Source organism: Oryctolagus cuniculus, chromosome 4 (assembly GCF_964237555.1).
Source record: "Oryctolagus cuniculus chromosome 4, mOryCun1.1, whole genome shotgun sequence".
Lineage (NCBI taxonomy): Eukaryota > Metazoa > Chordata > Mammalia > Lagomorpha > Leporidae > Oryctolagus > Oryctolagus cuniculus.
In genome coordinates, this window is record NC_091435.1 from 71655443 (window position 1) to 71673762 (window position 18320).

The window sequence follows — 18320 nt, forward strand, 5'->3', positions numbered from 1 at the left end:
TTATAATTTAATTTATGTTTAAAAAAAATCTTGGTACTGTTGAAATGGAATGAAAGGGAGCGGTAGCATTGGGAACAAGGAGAGGTGAATGAGAGGCTGCTGTTATCTTCCAGGTCAGTAATGATGAGGTACTGGACTAAGGTGAAGACAAAATAAGATAAAAAGAAATAGATAGAGGTGGGCCAGCGCCATGGCTCACATGGTTAATCCTCTGCCTGTGGCACCGGCGTCCCATATTGGCGCCGGGTTCTAGTCCAGGTTGCTCCTCTTCCAGTCCAGCTCTCTGCTGTGGCCCAGAAGGGCAGTGGAGGATGGCCCAAGTGCTTGGGCCCCTGCACCTGTGTGGGAGACCAGGAAGAAGCACCTGGCTCCTGGCTTCAAATTGGCGCAGTGCCAGCTGTAGCAGCCATTTGGGGAGTGAACCAATGGAAGGAAGACCTTTCTCTCTGTATCTCTCTCTCTCTCATTGTTATAACTCTACCTGTCAAAAGAAAGAAAGAAAGAAAGAAAGAAAGAAAGAAAGAAAGAAAGAAAGAAAGAAAGAAAGAAAGAAAGAAAGAAAGAAAGAAAGAAAGAAAGAAAGAAAGAAAGAAAGAAAGAAAGAAAGAAAGAAAGAAAGAAAGAAAGAAAGAAAGAAAGAAAGAAAGAAAGAAAGAAAGAAAGAAAGAAAGAAAGAAAGAAAGAAAGAAAGAAATAGAGGTAATACTTTGTTGAGAAGTGGTGGACTAATCATAATATATCTATGGAGGATGATAGAAAAAAGTGTCTAATGATTTTGATTACTTTAATAGACTCCTAAAGAATTAGATTTATGTTTGTTTATGGGTGGGCTTTATTTTTAGTGATTTACCACTTTTTGAGGCTATGGTATTCTTTTTTTCTTGGTTTTTGGTTTTGGAAAATTGTTTTGTATTTTATTAGAGCAAGGCTCCCTATTTTATTAATTTACTTTGCTGTCCTGTTGAAGAGGGTCTGACCCTAGAATCATGTAAGATTTCTTATATATGGATCTCCTCAAGCTGTTTTATCGCATGATGCCATCACAAAGGGAATGCATGTTCTGTTGCAGTGATATGAAAGTTTTGTTCATGGTGGTTGGCTTTCATCTGATTTGACTACTGAGGAAGCCACTTGGATATCTTACTGTGTTCTGTCTTTGGTAGAGCTTCATATGTTATATAGATGCAATATTTTTCTTCTTTCATATTATTTTGTAAAAACTAGTAGGGCAGATATCACAAAGTTTAGAATGACGTTTCTCTATTCTTTTCTCTACCCATTTAACAGTACTAGAAGATGAAGTGATACATTAATTATGATTTATCATTTTCTCTTGCTCAGATTTTAGAAAGATTTCTCTCAACGAATCCGGAATTATATTTGTATCAATTTGAAGATTTGTTTAAAGTACATACTTATAGGTATCAGGAATATAAGTCCAGGAGCATACACTGTTTGTGCAAGCATGAGATGTTCAGAATGTTTATATATATGGCTTATGTTATACATATGACTTAATCCATGCCTGTATGAAAATTGTATGTGTATCTCTGTACTTTATGTATTGTGCATGTCTGATGGATATTTCTTGAATGAATGAATATTTTGTTATCACATGAGGATATTCAGTGGCCATGTTTTTGAGTTAAGACCAATGACTATAAGAAGCCTTCTAATTTTAAAAGAAGGGAAATAGAAAACAAACAGTAACATATTCACATAATGGTATGTATTCTACAATAAAAAAAAAAATCTATCAGTGAACTTTTGAAACTAAACAACAAAAACCCAGTATAAAAATAGACAAAAAATTTGAATAGACATTTCCCCCAAAGAAGTTACACAAATTTTATGTAAGTACTTAAAAGAAACTCAACATCACTAATCATTAGGGAAATACAAATGAAAACTGTAATGAGACACAATCTCACATACATTAGGATGGCTACTTTTTTAAAAAAAAATAACAAGATAAATATTGCCAAGGATAAGGAGGAATTGAAACACTTGTACAAAATTGGTGGAAATGTAACATGGTATATGTGAAAAACAGAGTGGCAGTTCCTCAAAAACTTAAAAATAGAATTACCATGTGATTCAGCTTTTCTACTTCCGGGTATATACCTAAAGGAACTGAAAACAGTCTCACACAGATATTTGCACACCCATGTTCATGGCAGCATTATTTATAACAACTAAAATATGCAAACAACCTAGTGTCCAATGATAGATGAATGAATAAGTCAAATGTTGTATATACATTCAAGGAACTATTATTCACCGTTAAAAAGGGGGAAATTTCTAACATACTACAACACAGATGGCTCTTGAAGACATTATGCTAAGTGAAATCAGCCAATTACAAAAGGAAAGTCAGCCAGTGCCGAGGCTCTCTAGGCTAATCCTCCACCTGCGGCGCCGGCACACCAGGTTCTAGTCCTGGTCGGGGCGCCGGATTCTGTCCCGGTTGCCCCTCTTCCAGGCCAGCTCTCTGCTGTGGCCCTGGAGTGCAGTGGAGGATGGCCCAAGTGCTTGGGCCCTGCACCCCATGGGAGACCAGGAGAAGCACCTGGCTCCTGCCATCAGATCAGCGTGGTGTGCCGGCCGCAGCGGCCATTGTGGGGTGAACCAATGGAAAAAGGAAGACCTTCCTCTCTGTCTCTCTCTCTCACTGTCCACTCTGCCTGTCAAAAAAAAAAAAAAAAAAAAAAAAAAAAAAAAAAAAAGGAAAGTCACTGTGAGATTCCAATTTTCTAAAGTATGTAAAATAGTTAAATTCATAGAAACAGAAATTAGAATGGTCATTTCCAAGGAGCAGGAGGAAGGGCAGAACAAGGAGCTAATAGGCAATTCATATAGAGTTCTAGGCTTCACAAAATCAGACAGTTCTGGAGATATACGGTGGTGATGGTTGCATGATATGTATTAATACCACTGAACAGCATACTTAAATATGATTAAGATGTTAAATTTTTTATATGTATTTTACCACAATAAAAAAAAAGTTGAGAAAAAAAGGAATGAACAACAACACAGACAAAATTCAAACACATTATTCTAAGTGAAAGAAGTCAGTCACTAAAGATCATATGTTGCACAAAGGATCCAGAATAGGTAAATCTAGAGAAGACAACACATTAGTAGCTGCCTGGGGCTGAAGCTAACAGGGTGGGACTGTGGAGTTGCTGCTAATAGTTCGCGGAGATGTTTTGATGGTGATGAAAGTGTCCTAAAATTGGATTATGTTGATAATTGCATGACTATAAATATTCTAAAATTATTGAGTCTTATGTTTCAAATGAGGGACTCTTATGATCAAATTATGTCTATTTTCTTAAAAAAGACTGGAAAGAATGATTTGCATTTTTCATCTTTCAATAACATTAAATGACTGTGTAGTCTTTGCCAAAAACTTGACAGGCCCATGGAGCATTTTCATATAACTTATTTTATTTTCACAGTTCAGGTAAAGAGAATGGAAACCATTATTATTAACAGAGGGAAAGAAATGATTAAACTAAAATCCTATAGGAAATGTCAAAGCCTAAATTATATTCATTTCTGATTCCAAAGCCATTGATTTTCCTACTGCATTATGCTTCTTAAGGGAAGATGGTTTAAACTCTGTGGGAAAAATCTTCACCTAAAATAATTTCTCTAGTCAAACTGGAAGTATTAATAGTTTGTGGTAGTTTTATTTTATTCTTATTCTGAATATCTCATAATAGGTCCCCATATGAATTCAGCTTGGGGATTTTGGATGGCCAGTAAAGAGAGAACTTCAACCAGAGAGAACATGAGCAGAAGGTGATGAGTGGCCTAATAGTGTGAGCAGAAGGTGATAAGTGGCCTTAAGTAAGTGAGAGTCATAGAGCAGAAACCTGAAGGAAGTGAGGACTGGGCATCCAGGTTGCATCAGAATCCAGAGTAAGGATTCCAGGCTCCAAAGTATCCCATGGGAGCTCACAGGGACAACTGCTTTTCAAGAAGACTTAAGATGAGAACTTTATAGTAAAGAGGCAGGAGGAAGCAAGAAAAGGACCAAGTTCCTAAACTACGATTACAAACGAAGACCCTTGGTCACAACAGAATGAGTAAACCTCATGTGTTAAAATTGTGCTTGACGTTATGCTTAGCAAAATAAGCCAGTCTCAAAAAGACAAATGTCATGTTTTCTCTGATATGTGGCAATTAATACAGAATACAAAAAAGAATTATACAGGAATGAAATCCACATCTTGTGATATGATTGCCATTTTAGCCATTATTTATACTCCTGTGGAACTGTAGTCTTCCTACTTTTACTTGTTGAAAATTATGGTTAGTGGTGAATTAAGCCTGATTATAGAGTAGACTGAAGTTATGTCTTGGTAAAAATTAATGAAAAGAAAATAAGTGAGAGAAGGGGGATTGAAGGAGTGAGCAGGGGAAGGAAGGAAGTATGGCTATCTTCTTAGAACTCTACCTATGAAGTACATGAAATCTGTTCTGTTTATACTAATAAAAATTTTTAACGTGGTTGAGATTGAAAGGCGGAGCTGAAGCAGTGCTGACTGTGTTCAGATGCAGATACAGAGTGGCCATGGAGAGTCAGCCGATGGGTAACAGTTAAAGGGTCTCAACCATGAGGATGAATGCATTAATGTATCTCAGTATGGAAGCAAACATTAAACTATAGTGTAAGCACAATTAATAATGGTTTTCCCTGAGAGTTAGTGGTGATTTTCATCAATAATGATTTCCGTCGTTTGGAAAAATGATGACAGCAAAGTCAAATATTGTGTACTATCCTTTATTTGGACTTCCTGAAATTATTGAATTCGTAAACAGTTATTCTTTTTGTGCCCCACCTTTTGCCGGCATCTCTGATCTTTTGAGGTTTCATTGTCATGGGGATAAAATAAGAAGTGACTGGGACTCAGTATCTTTGAAACTATTTTCTCCACCCTGAAGCTAATACAAAAACCATAGGTGATAGGCAAGTTGTTTCTAATCTCCACAGAGGAGGGAAATATTTCATTTCTGCTACCCACTTCTTTTCCAGTCCTTTGAGGCTTGGTAAAAAGAACAGAAACTCTCTCAATCAGCTGGATTTCAAAATTTAATAAAAGAGAGCCAATAAACAAGGGAGATCCTGAATCCATTTTCTCTTTTGTAAAAATAGCTGTGTCTCACTGGAGGCAACCATGCATCTCATTATTTATTGGAGTGGTCAAAATATTGGTTCTCATACTTGACATGAGGATTATAATAGCCTAATAACATAAATAGACTCAGACTATAGTCCAATGAATTAACCCAAATAAAGGAAAATGTCAGGGGAAAAAAAATAAATTAGAAATCAGGGACTTGATTAGGAAATATACTACAATAACTAGCTCTTTCAGTCTTCAAAATATTTTCACACACGTTTTTAAATTATAAAAGGTATGGCACATTGTCAATGACTATAAACTTTAAATATTTTCATTTTTAAGTTATTTGAAAGTGTTTCATTAACACTAGGGAACACCATTTCAATGTTTTTCTTGACTCACTTTTCTTTTTTTAACTTTTATTTAATGAATATAAATTTCCAAAGTACGAATTATGGATTACAATGGCTTCCCCCACATACCGTCCCTCCCACCCACAACCCTCCCCTTTCCCACTCCCTCTCCCCTTCCATTCACATCAAGATTCATTTTCTATTATCTTAATATACAGAAGATCAGCTTAGTATACATTAAGTAAGGATTTCAACAGTTTGCTCCCACATAGAAACATAAAGTGAAAAATAATAGATGATTTTTTTTAAATGATGAAATCAGATCAGACCTATTGTCATGTTTAATCCCAGTGAGAGTCAAGTTGGGAATTGATAATTTCTTTTTTTTTTTTTTTACAGAAGATCAGTTTAGTATGCATTAAGTAAAGATTTCAACAGTTTGCACCCCCATAGAAACACAAAGTGAAATATATTGTTTGAGTACTCGTTATAGCATTAAATCTCAATGCACAGCACATTAAGGACAGAGATCCTACATGAGGAGTAAGTGCACAGTGACTCCTGTTGTTGACTTTACCAATTGACACTCCTGTCTATGGCATCAGTAATCTCCCTATGCTCCAGTCATGAGTTTCCAAGGCTATGGAAGCCCTCTGAGTTCTCCGACTCTTATCTTGTTTAGACAAGGTCATAGTCAAAGTGGAGATTCTCTCCTCCCTTCAGAGAAAGGTACCTCCTTCTTTGAAGACCTGTTCTTTCCACTGGGATCTCACTCACAGAGATCTTTTGCCAGAGTGTCTTGGCTTTCCATGCCTGAAATACTCTCATGGGCTTTTCAGCCAGATCTGAATGCCTTTAGGGCTGACTCTGAGGCCAGAGTGCTATTTAGGACATCTGCCATTCTATGAGTCTGCTGAGTATCTCACTTCCCATGTTGGATCACTCTCCCCTTTATTTATTCTATCGGTTAGTGTTAGCAGGTACTAGACTTGTTTATGTGCTCCCTTTGACTCTTAGTCCTTTCATTATGATCAATTGTGAACTGAAATTGATCACTTGGAATAGTGAGATGACATTGGTACATGCCACCTTGATGGGATTGAATTGGAATCCCCTGGTATGTTTCTAACTCTACCGTTTGGGGCAAGTCAGCTTGAGCATGTCCCAAATTATACATCTCTTCCCTCTCTTATTCCCACTCTTATGTTTAACAGGGATCACATTTCAGTTAATTTTCAACACTTAAGAATAACTGTGTATTAATTTCAGAATTAAACCAGTCATATTAAGTAGAACAGACAAAAAAACTACTAAGAGGGATAATGTATTAAGTTGTTCATTAACAGTCAGGGCTATGCTGATCAAGTCACCGTTTCCCATAGTGTCCATTTCACTTCAACAGGTTTCCTTTTTGGTGTTCAGTCAGTTGTCACCGGTCAGGGAGAACATATGGTATTTGTCCCTTTGGGACTGGCTTATTTCACTCAGCATGATGTGTTCCAGATTCCTCCATTTTGTTGCAAATGACTGGATTTCGTTGTTTCTTACTGCGGTATAGTATTCTAAAGAGTACATATCCCATAATTTCTTTATCCAGTCTACCGTTGATGGGCATTTAGGTTGGTTCCAGGTCTTAGCTATTGTGAATTGAGCTGCAATAAACATTGGGCTGCAGACTGCTTTTTTGTTTGCCAATTTAAATTCCTTTGGGTAAATTCCAAGGAGTGTGATGGCTGGGTCGAACGGTAGGGTTATCTTCAGGTTTCTGAGGAATCTCCAGACTGACTTCCATAGTGGCTTGACCAGTTTGCATTCCCACCAACAGTGGGTTAGTGTCCCTTTTTCCCCACATCCTCGCCAGCATCTGTTGTTGGTAGATTTCTGCATGTGAGCCATTCTAACCAGGGTGAGGTGAAACCTCATTGTGGTTTTTTTTTTTTTTTTTTTTTTTTTTTTTTTTTTTTTTAAATTATTTTTAATGTTTTATTTATTTTCTTAAAGTGAACAAATTTCATGTGTTACATATATACAGACTTAGGAGAACAGTGATACGTTCCTCCCTACACTCACTCCCACTCACACTTACACTCTCCCTCCTTCCTTTCTTTTAATTTTTTTTTTTTTTTTTTTTTTTTTTTTTTTTTTTATCTTTTATTTAATGAATATAAATTTCCAAAGTACGAATTATGGATTACAATGGCTTTCCCCCCCATACCGTCCCTCCCACCCACCACCCTCCCCTTTCCCACTCCCTCTCCCCTTCCATTCACATCAAGATTCATTTTCGATTATCTTAGTATACAGAAGATCAGCTTATTATACCTTAAGTAAGGATTTCAACAGTTTGTTCCCACACAGAAACATAAAGTGAAAAATAATAGATGATTTTTTTTTAAGTGATGATGAAATCAGATCAGACCTATTGTCATGTTTAATCCCAGTGAGAGTCAAGTTGGGAATTGTCAAGTTGGGAATTGATAGTTTCTTTTTTTTTTTTTTTTTTTTTTTAACAGAAGATCAGTTTAGTGTACATTAAGTAAAGATTTCAACAGTTTGCACCCCCATAGAAACACAAAGTGAAATATATTGTTTGAGTACTCGTTATAGCATTAAGCCTCAGTGTACAGCACATTAAGGACAGAGATCCTACATGAGGAGTAAGTGCACAGTGACTCCTGTTGTTGACTTTACAAATTGACACTCCTGTTTATGGCATCAGTAATCTCCCTATGCACCAGTCATGAGTTTCCAAGGCTATGGAAGCCCCTTGAGTTCTCCGACTCTTATCTTGTTTAGACAAGGTCATAGTCAAAGTGGAGGTTCTCTCCTCCCTTCAGAGAAAGGCACCTCCCTCTTTGAAGACCTGTTCTTTCCACTGGGATCTCACTCACAGAGATCTTTTTGCCAGAGTGTCTTGGCTTTCCATGCCTGAAATACTCTCATGGGCTTTTCAGCCAGATCCGAGTGCCTTTAGGGCTGATTCTGAGGCCAGAGTGCTATTTAGGACATCCGCCATTCTATGAGTCTGCTGAGTATCTCACTTCCCATGTTGGATCACTCTCCCCTTTATTTATTCTATCGGTTAGTGTTAGCAGATACTAGACTTGTTTATGTGCTCCCTTTGACTCTTAGTCCTTTCATTATGATCAATTGTGAACTGAAATTGATCACTTGGAATAGTGAGATGGCATTGGCACATGCCACCTTGATGGGATTGAATTGGAATCCCCTAGTATGTTTCCAACTCTACCAATTGGGGCAAGTCAGCCCGAGCATGCCCCAAATTATACATCTCTTCCCTCTCTTATTCCCACTTTTATGTTTAACAGAGATCACATTTCAGTTAATTTTCAACACTTAAGAATAACTGTGTGATAATTACAGAATTAAACCAGTCATATTAAGTAGAACAGACAAAAAAAAAATATACTATGAGGGATAATGTATTAAGTTGTCCATTAGCAGTCAGGGCTATGCTGATCAAGTCACCATTTCTCGTAGTGTCCATTTCACTTCAGGAGGTTTCCTTTTTGGTGTTCAGTCAGTTGTCACCGATCAGGGAGAACATATGGTATTTGTCCCTTTGGGACTGGCTTACTTCACTCAGCATGATGTGTTCCAGATTCCTCCATTTTGTTGCAAATGACTGGATTTCGTTGTTTCTTACTGCGGTATAGTATTCTAAAGAATACATATCCCATAATTTCTTTATCCAGTCTACCGTTGATGGGCATTTAGGTTGGTTCCAGGTCTTGGCTATTGTGAATTGTGCTGCAATAAACATTAGGGTGCAGACCGCTTTTTTGTTTATCAATTTAAACTCCTTTGGGTAAATTCCAAGGAGTGGGATGGCTGGGTCGAACGGTAGGGTTATATTCAGGTTTCTGAGGAATCTCCAGACTGATTTCCATAGTGGCTTGACCAGTTTGCATTCCCACCAACAGTGGGTTAGTGTCCCTTTTTCCCCACATCCTCGCCAGCATCTGTTGTTGGTAGATTTCTGTATGTGAGCCATTCTAACCGGGGTGAGGTGAAACCTCATTGTGGTTTTGATTTGCATTTCCCTGATTGCTAGTGACCTTGAACATTTTTTCATGTGCCTGTTGGCCATTTGGATTTCCTCTTTTGAAAAATGTCTATTGAAGTCCTTGGCCCATCTCTTAAGTGGGTTGTTGGTTTTGTTTTTGTGGAGTTTCTTGATCTCTTTGTAGATTCTGGTTATTAACCCTTTATCTGTTGCATAGTTTGCAAATATTTTTTCCCATTCTGTCGGTTGTCTCTTCACTCTCCTGACTGTTTCTTTTGCAGTACAGAAACTTCTCAATTTGATGCAATCCCAATAGTTGATTTTGGCTTTGACTGTCTGTGCCTCCCGGGTCTTTTCCAGAAATTCTTTGCCTGTGCCAATATCTTGAAGGGTTTCTCCAATGTTCTCTAATAACTTAATGGTGTCAGGACGTAGATTTAGGTCTTTAATCCACGTTGAGTGGATTTTTGTGTAAGGTGTAAGGTAGGGGTCTTGCTTCATGCTTCTGCACGTGGAAATCCAGTTTTCCCAGCACCATTTATTGAATAGACTGTCCTTGCTCCAGGAATTAGTTTTAGATCCTTGATCAAATATAAGTTGGCTGTAGATGTTTGGATTGATTTCTGGTGTTTCAATTCTGTTCCATTGGTCTATCCATCTGTTTCTGTACCAGTACCATGCTGTTTTGATTACAACTGCCCTGTAGTATGTCCTGAAGTCTGGTATTGTGATGCCTCCGGCTTTGTTTTTGTTGTACAAGATTGCTTTAGCTATTCGAGGTCTCTTGTGCCTCCATATGAATTTCAGCATCATTTTTTCTAGATCTGCGAAGAATGTCTTTGGTATCTTGATTGGGATTGCATTGAATCTATAAATTGCTTTTGGGAGAATGGACATTTTGATGATGTTGATTCTTCCAATCCATGAGCATGGAAGATTTTTCCATTTTTTGGTATCCTCTTCTATTTCTTTCTTTAAGGTTTTGTAATTTTCATCGTAGAGATCTTTAACGTCCTTGGTTAAGTTTATTCCAAGGTATTTGATTGTTTTTGTAGCTATTGTGAATGGGATTGATCTTAGCAGTTCTTTCTCAGTCATGGCATTACTTGTGTATACAAAGGCTGTTGATTTTTGTGCATTGATTTTATATCCTGCCACTTTGCCAAACTCCTCTATGAGTTCCAATAGTCTCTTAGTAGAGTTCTTTGGATCCTCTAAGTACAGAATCATATCGTCTGCAAAGAGGGATAGTTTGACTTTTTCCTTCTTGATTTGTATTCCTTTGATTTCTTTTTCTTGTCTGATGGCTCTGGCTAAAACTTCCAGAACTATGTTAAATAGCAGTGGTGAGAGTGGGCATCCCTGCCTGGTGCCAGATTTCAGTGGAAATGCTTCCAACTTTTCCCCATTCAATAGGATGCTGGCTGTGGGTTTTTTATAAATTGCTTTGATTATATTGAGGAATGTTCCTTCTATACCCAATTTGCTTAGAGTTTTCATCATGAAAGGGTGTTGAATTTTATCAAATGCTTTCTCTGCATCAATTGAGATAATCATATGGTTTTTCTTCTGCAGTCTGTTAATGTGGTGAATCACATTGATTGATTTGCGAATGTTGAACCATCCCTGCATACCAGGGATGAATCCCACTTGGTCTGGGTGGATGATTTTCCTGATGTGTTGTTGTATTCTATTGGCCAGAATTTTATTGAGGATTTTTGCATCTATGTTCATCAGGGATATTGGTCTGTAATTTTCTTTCAGTGCTGCATCTTTCTCTGGCTTAGGGATTAAGGTGATGCTGGCTTCATAGAAAGAATTTGGGAGGATTCCCTCTTCTTCGATTGTTCTGAATAGTTTGAGAAGAAATGGGATTAGTTCTTCTTTAAATGTCTGGTAGAATTCAGCAGTGAATCCATCTGGTCCTGGGCTTTTCTTTGTTGGGAGGGCCTTTATTACTGTTTCAATTTCTGTTTCAGTTATGGGTCTATTTAGGTTTTCGATGTCTTCATGGTTCAATTTTGGTAGATTGCATGTGTCCAGGAATCTATCCATTTCTGATAGGTTTTCCTGTTTGCTGGCATACAGGTCCTTGTAGTAATTTCTGATGATTCTTTTTATTTCTGTGGTGTCTGTTGTTACGTTTCCTTTTTCATCTCTGATTTTATTGATTTGGGTCTTTTCTCTTCTTTTTTTAGTTAGTTGGGCCAATGGGGTGTCAATTTTGTTTATTTTTTCAAAAAACCAGCTTCTCGCTTGGCTGATTTTTTGTAATGTTTTTTTGGATTCAATCCTGTTAATTTCTTCTCTGGTTTTAATTATTTCTCTTCTCCTACTAGATTTGGGTTTGGTTTGCTGCAGTTTTTCTAGGTCCTTGAGGTGCGCTGAAAGCTCATTTATTTGGTACCTTTCCAATTTCTTGATATAGGCACCTATTGCTATAAATTTGCCTCTCAATACTGCTTTTGCTGTATCCCATAAGTTTTGATATGTTGTGTTGTTGTCTTCATTTACTTCCAGAAAGTTTTTGATTTCTCTTTTGATTTCTTGAATGACCCAGTGTTCATTCAGGAGCATGTTGTTCAGTCTCCATGTGTTTGCATACTTTCTGGGGTTTCCTGAGTTGCTAATTTCCAGCTTCATCCCGCTGTGGTCTGAGAAGCTGCATGGTATGATTCTAATTCTTTTAAATTTGCTGAGATTTGCTTTATGTCCTAGTATGTGATCAATCCTAGAGAAGGTTCCATGCGCTGCTGAGAAGAATGTGAAGTCTGTAGATGTAGGGTTGAAAGTTCTGTAGATATCTGTTAGATCCATTTGGGCAATAGTGTCAATTAAATCTGCTGTTTCCTTGTTGATCTTCTGTCCGGATGATCTGTCTATTTCTGAGAGTGGAGTATTGAAGTCCCCCAGTACTATTGTATTGGAATCTAAATCTCCCTTTAAGTCCCTTAACATATCTTTTAAATAGACCGGTGCCCTGTAATTAGGTGCATATACATTTATAATAGTTACATCTTCCTGTTGAATTGAACCCTTAATCATTATATAGTGTCCCTCTTTGTCTCTCTTAACAGTTTTTGTATTAAAGTTTATTTTGTCTGATATTAATATGGCTACACCTGCTTTTTTTTGGTTTCTGTTGGCATGGAATATCTTTTTCCAACCTTTCACTTTCAGTCTGCATGCCTCTTTGTTAGAGAGATGTGTTTCTTGTAGGCAACAAATAGTTGGGTTGTGTTCTGTGAGCCAGTCAACTAAACGGTGTCTTTTAACTGAAGAATTCAGACCATTAATGTTCAATGTGACAATTGATACGTAGTGACTTTGCCCTGCCATTTTCCCGGAAATATTTTCTAGTATATGCTTTGAGCTTCCCATGCTCTTTTACTGGTAGGTGTTCTTCCTTTCCCTTCTTTCATATTGATGGCCGTGTTTCTGTGTTTCTGAGTGTAGCACATCTTTAAGTATCTTTTGCAGGGCCGGACGAGTGGCCACAAAGTCTTTCAATTTCTGTTTGCTATGAAAGGTCTTTATTTCACCTTCATTCACAAATGAGAGCTTGGCAGGATATAATATTCTGGGCTGGCAATTTTTCTCTCTTAGCACCTGTGCTATGTCTCGCCATTCCCTCCTAGCTTGTAGGGTTTCTGATGAGAAGTCAGCTGTGAGTCTGATTGGAGATCCTCTGAGAGTAATCTGACGTTTCTCTCTTGCACATTTTAGGATCTTTTCTTTATGTTTCACTGTGGTAAGTTTAATTACCACGTGTCGTGGTGAGGATCTCTTTTGGTCATGTTTATTGGGGGTTCTATGAGCTTCCTGTACTAGGATATCTCTGTCCTTCTCCAAACCTGGAAAGTTCTCTGCTAGTATCTCACTAAAAAGGCCTTCCAATCCTTTCTCTCTCTCCATGCCTTCAGGAACTCCTAGAACTCGAATGTTGGTTTTTTTAATAGTATCCTGTAGATTCCCAACAATATTTTTCAGGTTTCTAATTTCCTCTTCTTTTCTTTGGTTTGACTGTATGTTTTCCTGTGCTCTATCTTCTAAGTCCGATATTCTCTCTTCTGCTTCACCCATTCTGTTTTTAAGGCTTTCTAATGTGTTTGTCATTTGATCTATTGAGCTCTTCATTTCATTTTGATTTCTCTTGACTATTACACTTTCCTGTTCTACTAGTTTCTGAGTTTCATTTTGACTCTTCCTTAAAATTTCATTTTCACGAGAAAGATTTTCAATCTTGTCCATTAAGGATTTCTGTAGTTCAAAGATTTGCTTTTGAAAACTTCTAAATGTTCTTATCATAAATTTTTTGAAATCCGTATCTTGCATTTCTTCTATCTCATCATCTTCATACTCTTGGCTTGGGGTGTTTTGCTTATTTGGAGGCATCATAGTGTCATCGTTGATCTTGCTCCCTCTATTTCTGTGTTTGTTACTCGGCATAGTTAATTCTTCTTGAGTCACTGTGCGCTTTTTTTTTTTCTTTTTTCTTTTTTTTTTTTTTATACTGTGTCCGTGTTAAGTGGACTGCCTGCTGTTGGAGGAGCCTTGGAGGCTTGAGATGGGTGCGGCCTGAGAGCTCTGCCTGGTTCTTCCAGGTTAAGGGTGTGCAAAGGTGACACCCTCAGGTTATGCGTGGTAAATCTCTCTCTTTTTATTTATTTATTTATTTTATTTATTCAGGGGGTAAGTAACACTGCAGGGCAGGGCTGTGCAGAATTGATGGTATTTAGCTTCCAGTCTTTGGCTCCTCTGGACTCCCACTGGGTTGCCTAGGCTACTGAATTGTAGTGACTCAGTTCCTTAACTCTCCCCCACTGATATGTAAATCCAAAGAGGAGGCCTGCTCTTTGTCTCTTGGGAATTCTTCAAGTCTGGCAGCCTTGTAACCTTTGCAAGGTTAGGGGGAAGAGAAACCCCGAAGCTTTTTTTTTTCCTTCTTTCCGGTAGTGAGTTTGCTGCACTTTCCGGCCCCCCTCTAGATTCTGACCCCCGTTTCCCCACCAATGTCTCGGGTTATTGAGCTCACCTCCCCTTCCAGCGCCGATGTGTGGACTCGGAGCCCTGAGCGTCTCAAGTCTCCCCGCTGTTTTCTGTGTGGCGTGCACTCTCCTTGGAGCACTGTCGCGCAGACCCTGGGGCTTCTGCGGCTGGGTCCCGCGACTTTGCTTCCGTGCGGTGGGCGACCTTGTTCTCCCAGTAGGTCGTCCGATTCACGCCTGCTCCATTCAGAAGGGTTTCCCCTGCAATTTTTGTTTGGTTCTATTTTCTGCGGCTACCGTAACTCCCCTTTTATTAAACTAAATTTTCCCGGACTATCGGTGCGCGCCCTCACTATTCCGCCATCTTGGCTCCGCCCTTTCTTTTTTTCTCATTGTGGTTTTGATTTGCATTTCCCTGATTGCTAATGACCTTGAACATTTTTTCATGTGCCTGTTGGCCATTTGGATTTCCTCTTTTGAAAAATGTCTATTGAGGTCCTTGGCCCATCTCTTAAGTGGGTTGTTTGTTTTGATGTTGTGGAGTTTCTTGATCTCTTTGTAGATTCTGGTTATTAACCCTTTATCTGTTGCATAGTTTGCAAATATTTTTTCCCATTCTGTTGGTTGTCTCTTCACTCTCCTGACTGTTTCTTTTGCAGTACAGAAACTTCTCAATTTGATGCAATCCCAATAGTTGATTTTGGCTTTGACTGCCTGTGCCTCCCGGGTCTTTTCCAGAAATTCTTTGCCTGTGCCAATATCTTGAAGGGTTTCTCCAATGTTCTCTAGTAACTTGATGGTGTCAGGTCGTAGATTTAGGTCTTTAATCCATGTTGAGTGGATTTTTGTGTAAGGTGTAAGGTAGGGGTCTTGCTTCATGATTCTGCACGTGGAAATCCAATTTTCCCAGCACCATTTATTGAATAGACTGTCCTTGCTCCAGGAATTAGTTTTAGATCCTTGATCAAATATAAGTTGGCTGTAGATGTTTGGGTTGATTTCTGGTGTTTCAATTCTGTTCCATTGGTCTATCCATCTGTTTCTGTACCAGTACCATGCTGTTTTGATTGCAACTGCCCTGTAGTATGTCCTGAAATCTGGTATTGTGATGCCTCCGGCTTTGTTTTTGTTGTACAAGATTGCTTTAGCTATTCGAGGTCTCTTGTGCCTCCATATAAATTTCAGCACCATTTTTTCCAGATCTGAGAAGAAGGTCTTCGGTATCTTGATTTGTATTGCATTGAATCTATAAATTGCTTTTGGGAGAATGGACATTTTGATGATATTGATTCTTCCAATCCATGAGCATGGAAGATTTTTCCATTTCTTGGTATCCTCTTCTATTTCTTTCTTTAAGGTTTTGTAATTTTCATCGTAGAGCTCTTTAACGTCCTTAGTTAAGTTTATTCCAAGGTATTTGATTGTTTTTGTAGCTATTGTGAATGGGATTGATCTTAGAAGTTCTTTCTCAGCCATGGCATTGCTTGTGTATACAAAGGCTGTTGATTTTTGTGCATTGATTTTATACCCTGCTACTTTGCCAAACTCTTCTATGAGTTCCAATAGTCTCTTAGTAGAGTTCTTTGGGTCCCCTAAATAAAGAATCATGTCATTTGCAAAGAGGGATAGTTTGAGTTCTTCCTTCCCAATTTGTATCCCTTTACTTTCTTTTTCTTGCCTAATAGCTCTGGCTAGAACCTCCAGAACTATATTGAATAGCAGTGGTGAGAGTGGACATCCCTGTCTGGTACCAGATCTCAGTGGAAATGCTTCCAACTTTTCCCCATTCAATAGGATGTTGGCTGTGGGTTTTTCATAGATTGCTTTGCTTGTATTGAGGAATGTTCCTTCCAAACCCAGTTTGCTTAGAGTTTTCATCATGAACGGGTGTTGTATTTTATCAAATGCTTTCTCGGCATCTATTGAGATAATCATATGGTTTTTCTTCTGCAGTCTGTTAATGTGGTGCACCACATTGACTCACTTTTCTTATCTCCCTTTTAAGGAATAAGACTCATATTTGATCAGGATTTTTTGACTCCTTTTTAAGCATCAGTACTTCTACTATGATGGAGAATTATGCATATTTATCCAAGATTATCCACTGTATCTCCCCTCGCAGAGGAAATTTTTTGAAAAATATTTATTTACTTGAAAGGCAGAATAACAGGGGCGGAGGGGAAGGGTGAAAAGAAAGAGATCTTCCATCTGCTGGTTTACTCCTCAAATTACTAGAACTGCTGGGCTGAGCCAGATCAAAACCAGGAACCAGGAACTTAACTGAAGTCTCCAGTGTGGGTGGCAGTAACTCAACTATGTGAGACATCATCTGCTTCTTGCCAGGTGCATTATCAGGAAACTGGATTGGAAGTGGAGCAGCCATGTCTTAAACTGGCACTCTGATATGGGATGCATAAATCCCAAAAGGCAGTTTAACCTGCTTTACCACTATGCCTGCCAGGGAGAGAATTTAAGTGACTAAGTTCTATGTACTAAATAAATACTAAAATATCATTGGAATTGGTAGTTAAAAAAAAAGTCCCTGCCAAAGGATGCAAAGGGTGGACCATTTTTGCCCAGGGTAAGGTACAACTGCCTGTATGAGAAAGTCATAGTCCAGTTGCAATGCCAATAATTATTTATGCTTCCCATGGTTCTTTGCCTGAAGAGTATTGAGGGCTATATTATTTAGCTGTTTTTCTATGACTATATTGCAGAAAAAAAACTTAGCAATTAAAATAACAGATTCTGTGTGCTAGGAATGTAGATAGGGTTTAGCTGGATTCTCTGAAAGGCAGCAATTAAGATGTGAATTGAACAGAGGCTTCATTTAAGACAAGTGAGGAAGAACCTCGCTCATATGGTAGTGGGAAACATTCAGTTGCTTGTAGAGTGCCAGACTGAGGGCTCCAGTTTGTTTTTGGCTTTATGGAGTCAGCCTTGCATCTTTCTGCAGAGCTCCATCTCACACAGTTCAGAACATGGCAGCTTGCTTCTTCAAGGTCAACAGCAAATAGAGTTTTCCAAAAGGTAGGCATAACGATCTTATTGAGCATAGTCAGGTACACCCCATCATCCTTGCTCTATTCTATTGATGAATAGAATGTCACAGGCCCCGCCTACCCTCCAGGAACAGGGGACTGTACATAAAAAAGCATGGACACCATGAGGCTGAGACCATAGCATCTACCTGGTTTACCCTTACTCTGGAGATGCTAACGGTGTTGCCTGATGTCTCCTCATTTGTTTTCTCCTACAGAACAAGCTTAATGTAGTTCAGGATATTTCCTTATATTCCAAAACTTTAAAAAATAGAAAAGTTACCACCCAAAGCTTGACTTAATATCAATCATATACTATGGCTTGATCTTAGTTTCAGTGCGCCATATTTACCATGAGTGTTGTGTATTTTTCTATTTCTTAAAATTGGATTTGAAGTACTTTCCCCCCCATATCCTTCTTGTCATCACTATCATCTTTCTGCAGTTTATCTAAGAATCCCACTTGGCTCATGTATTTTATTGTAACTTCTCTTCACTGGAAATTGACTCAGCTCCATTTTCCTCCCCTTCCACGGGACATCTTTCCCATTCACCCTTTAAAAGTTAGATCCAACTGAGAGGTTGCTTCACAATCCTTTCTCATATCTGACCACGTCATCTTTGCTGTTTTGACCTGACTTCTCTCTCCAAGGTTGCTTGGGTTTTCCCCTCAAAAAGAAGGATTGTGATTATTCTATGTGGTTCCTGAAGACAGAATGAAGATTAATAGTGGAAAGTGAGAGGAATAAAAATTGCAACTCAGTTTGTAGGGGACC

The 18320-nt window shown here is 38.4% G+C and overlaps 1 long non-coding RNA gene across 1 annotated transcript in view; it reads right to left on the reverse strand.

Annotated features, from left to right (window-relative positions):
• Positions 1-18320, reverse strand: part of LOC108177921 (uncharacterized) — a 228524-nt gene that overhangs the window by 12196 nt on the left and 198008 nt on the right. The gene's annotated exons all lie outside the window — the stretch shown is intronic.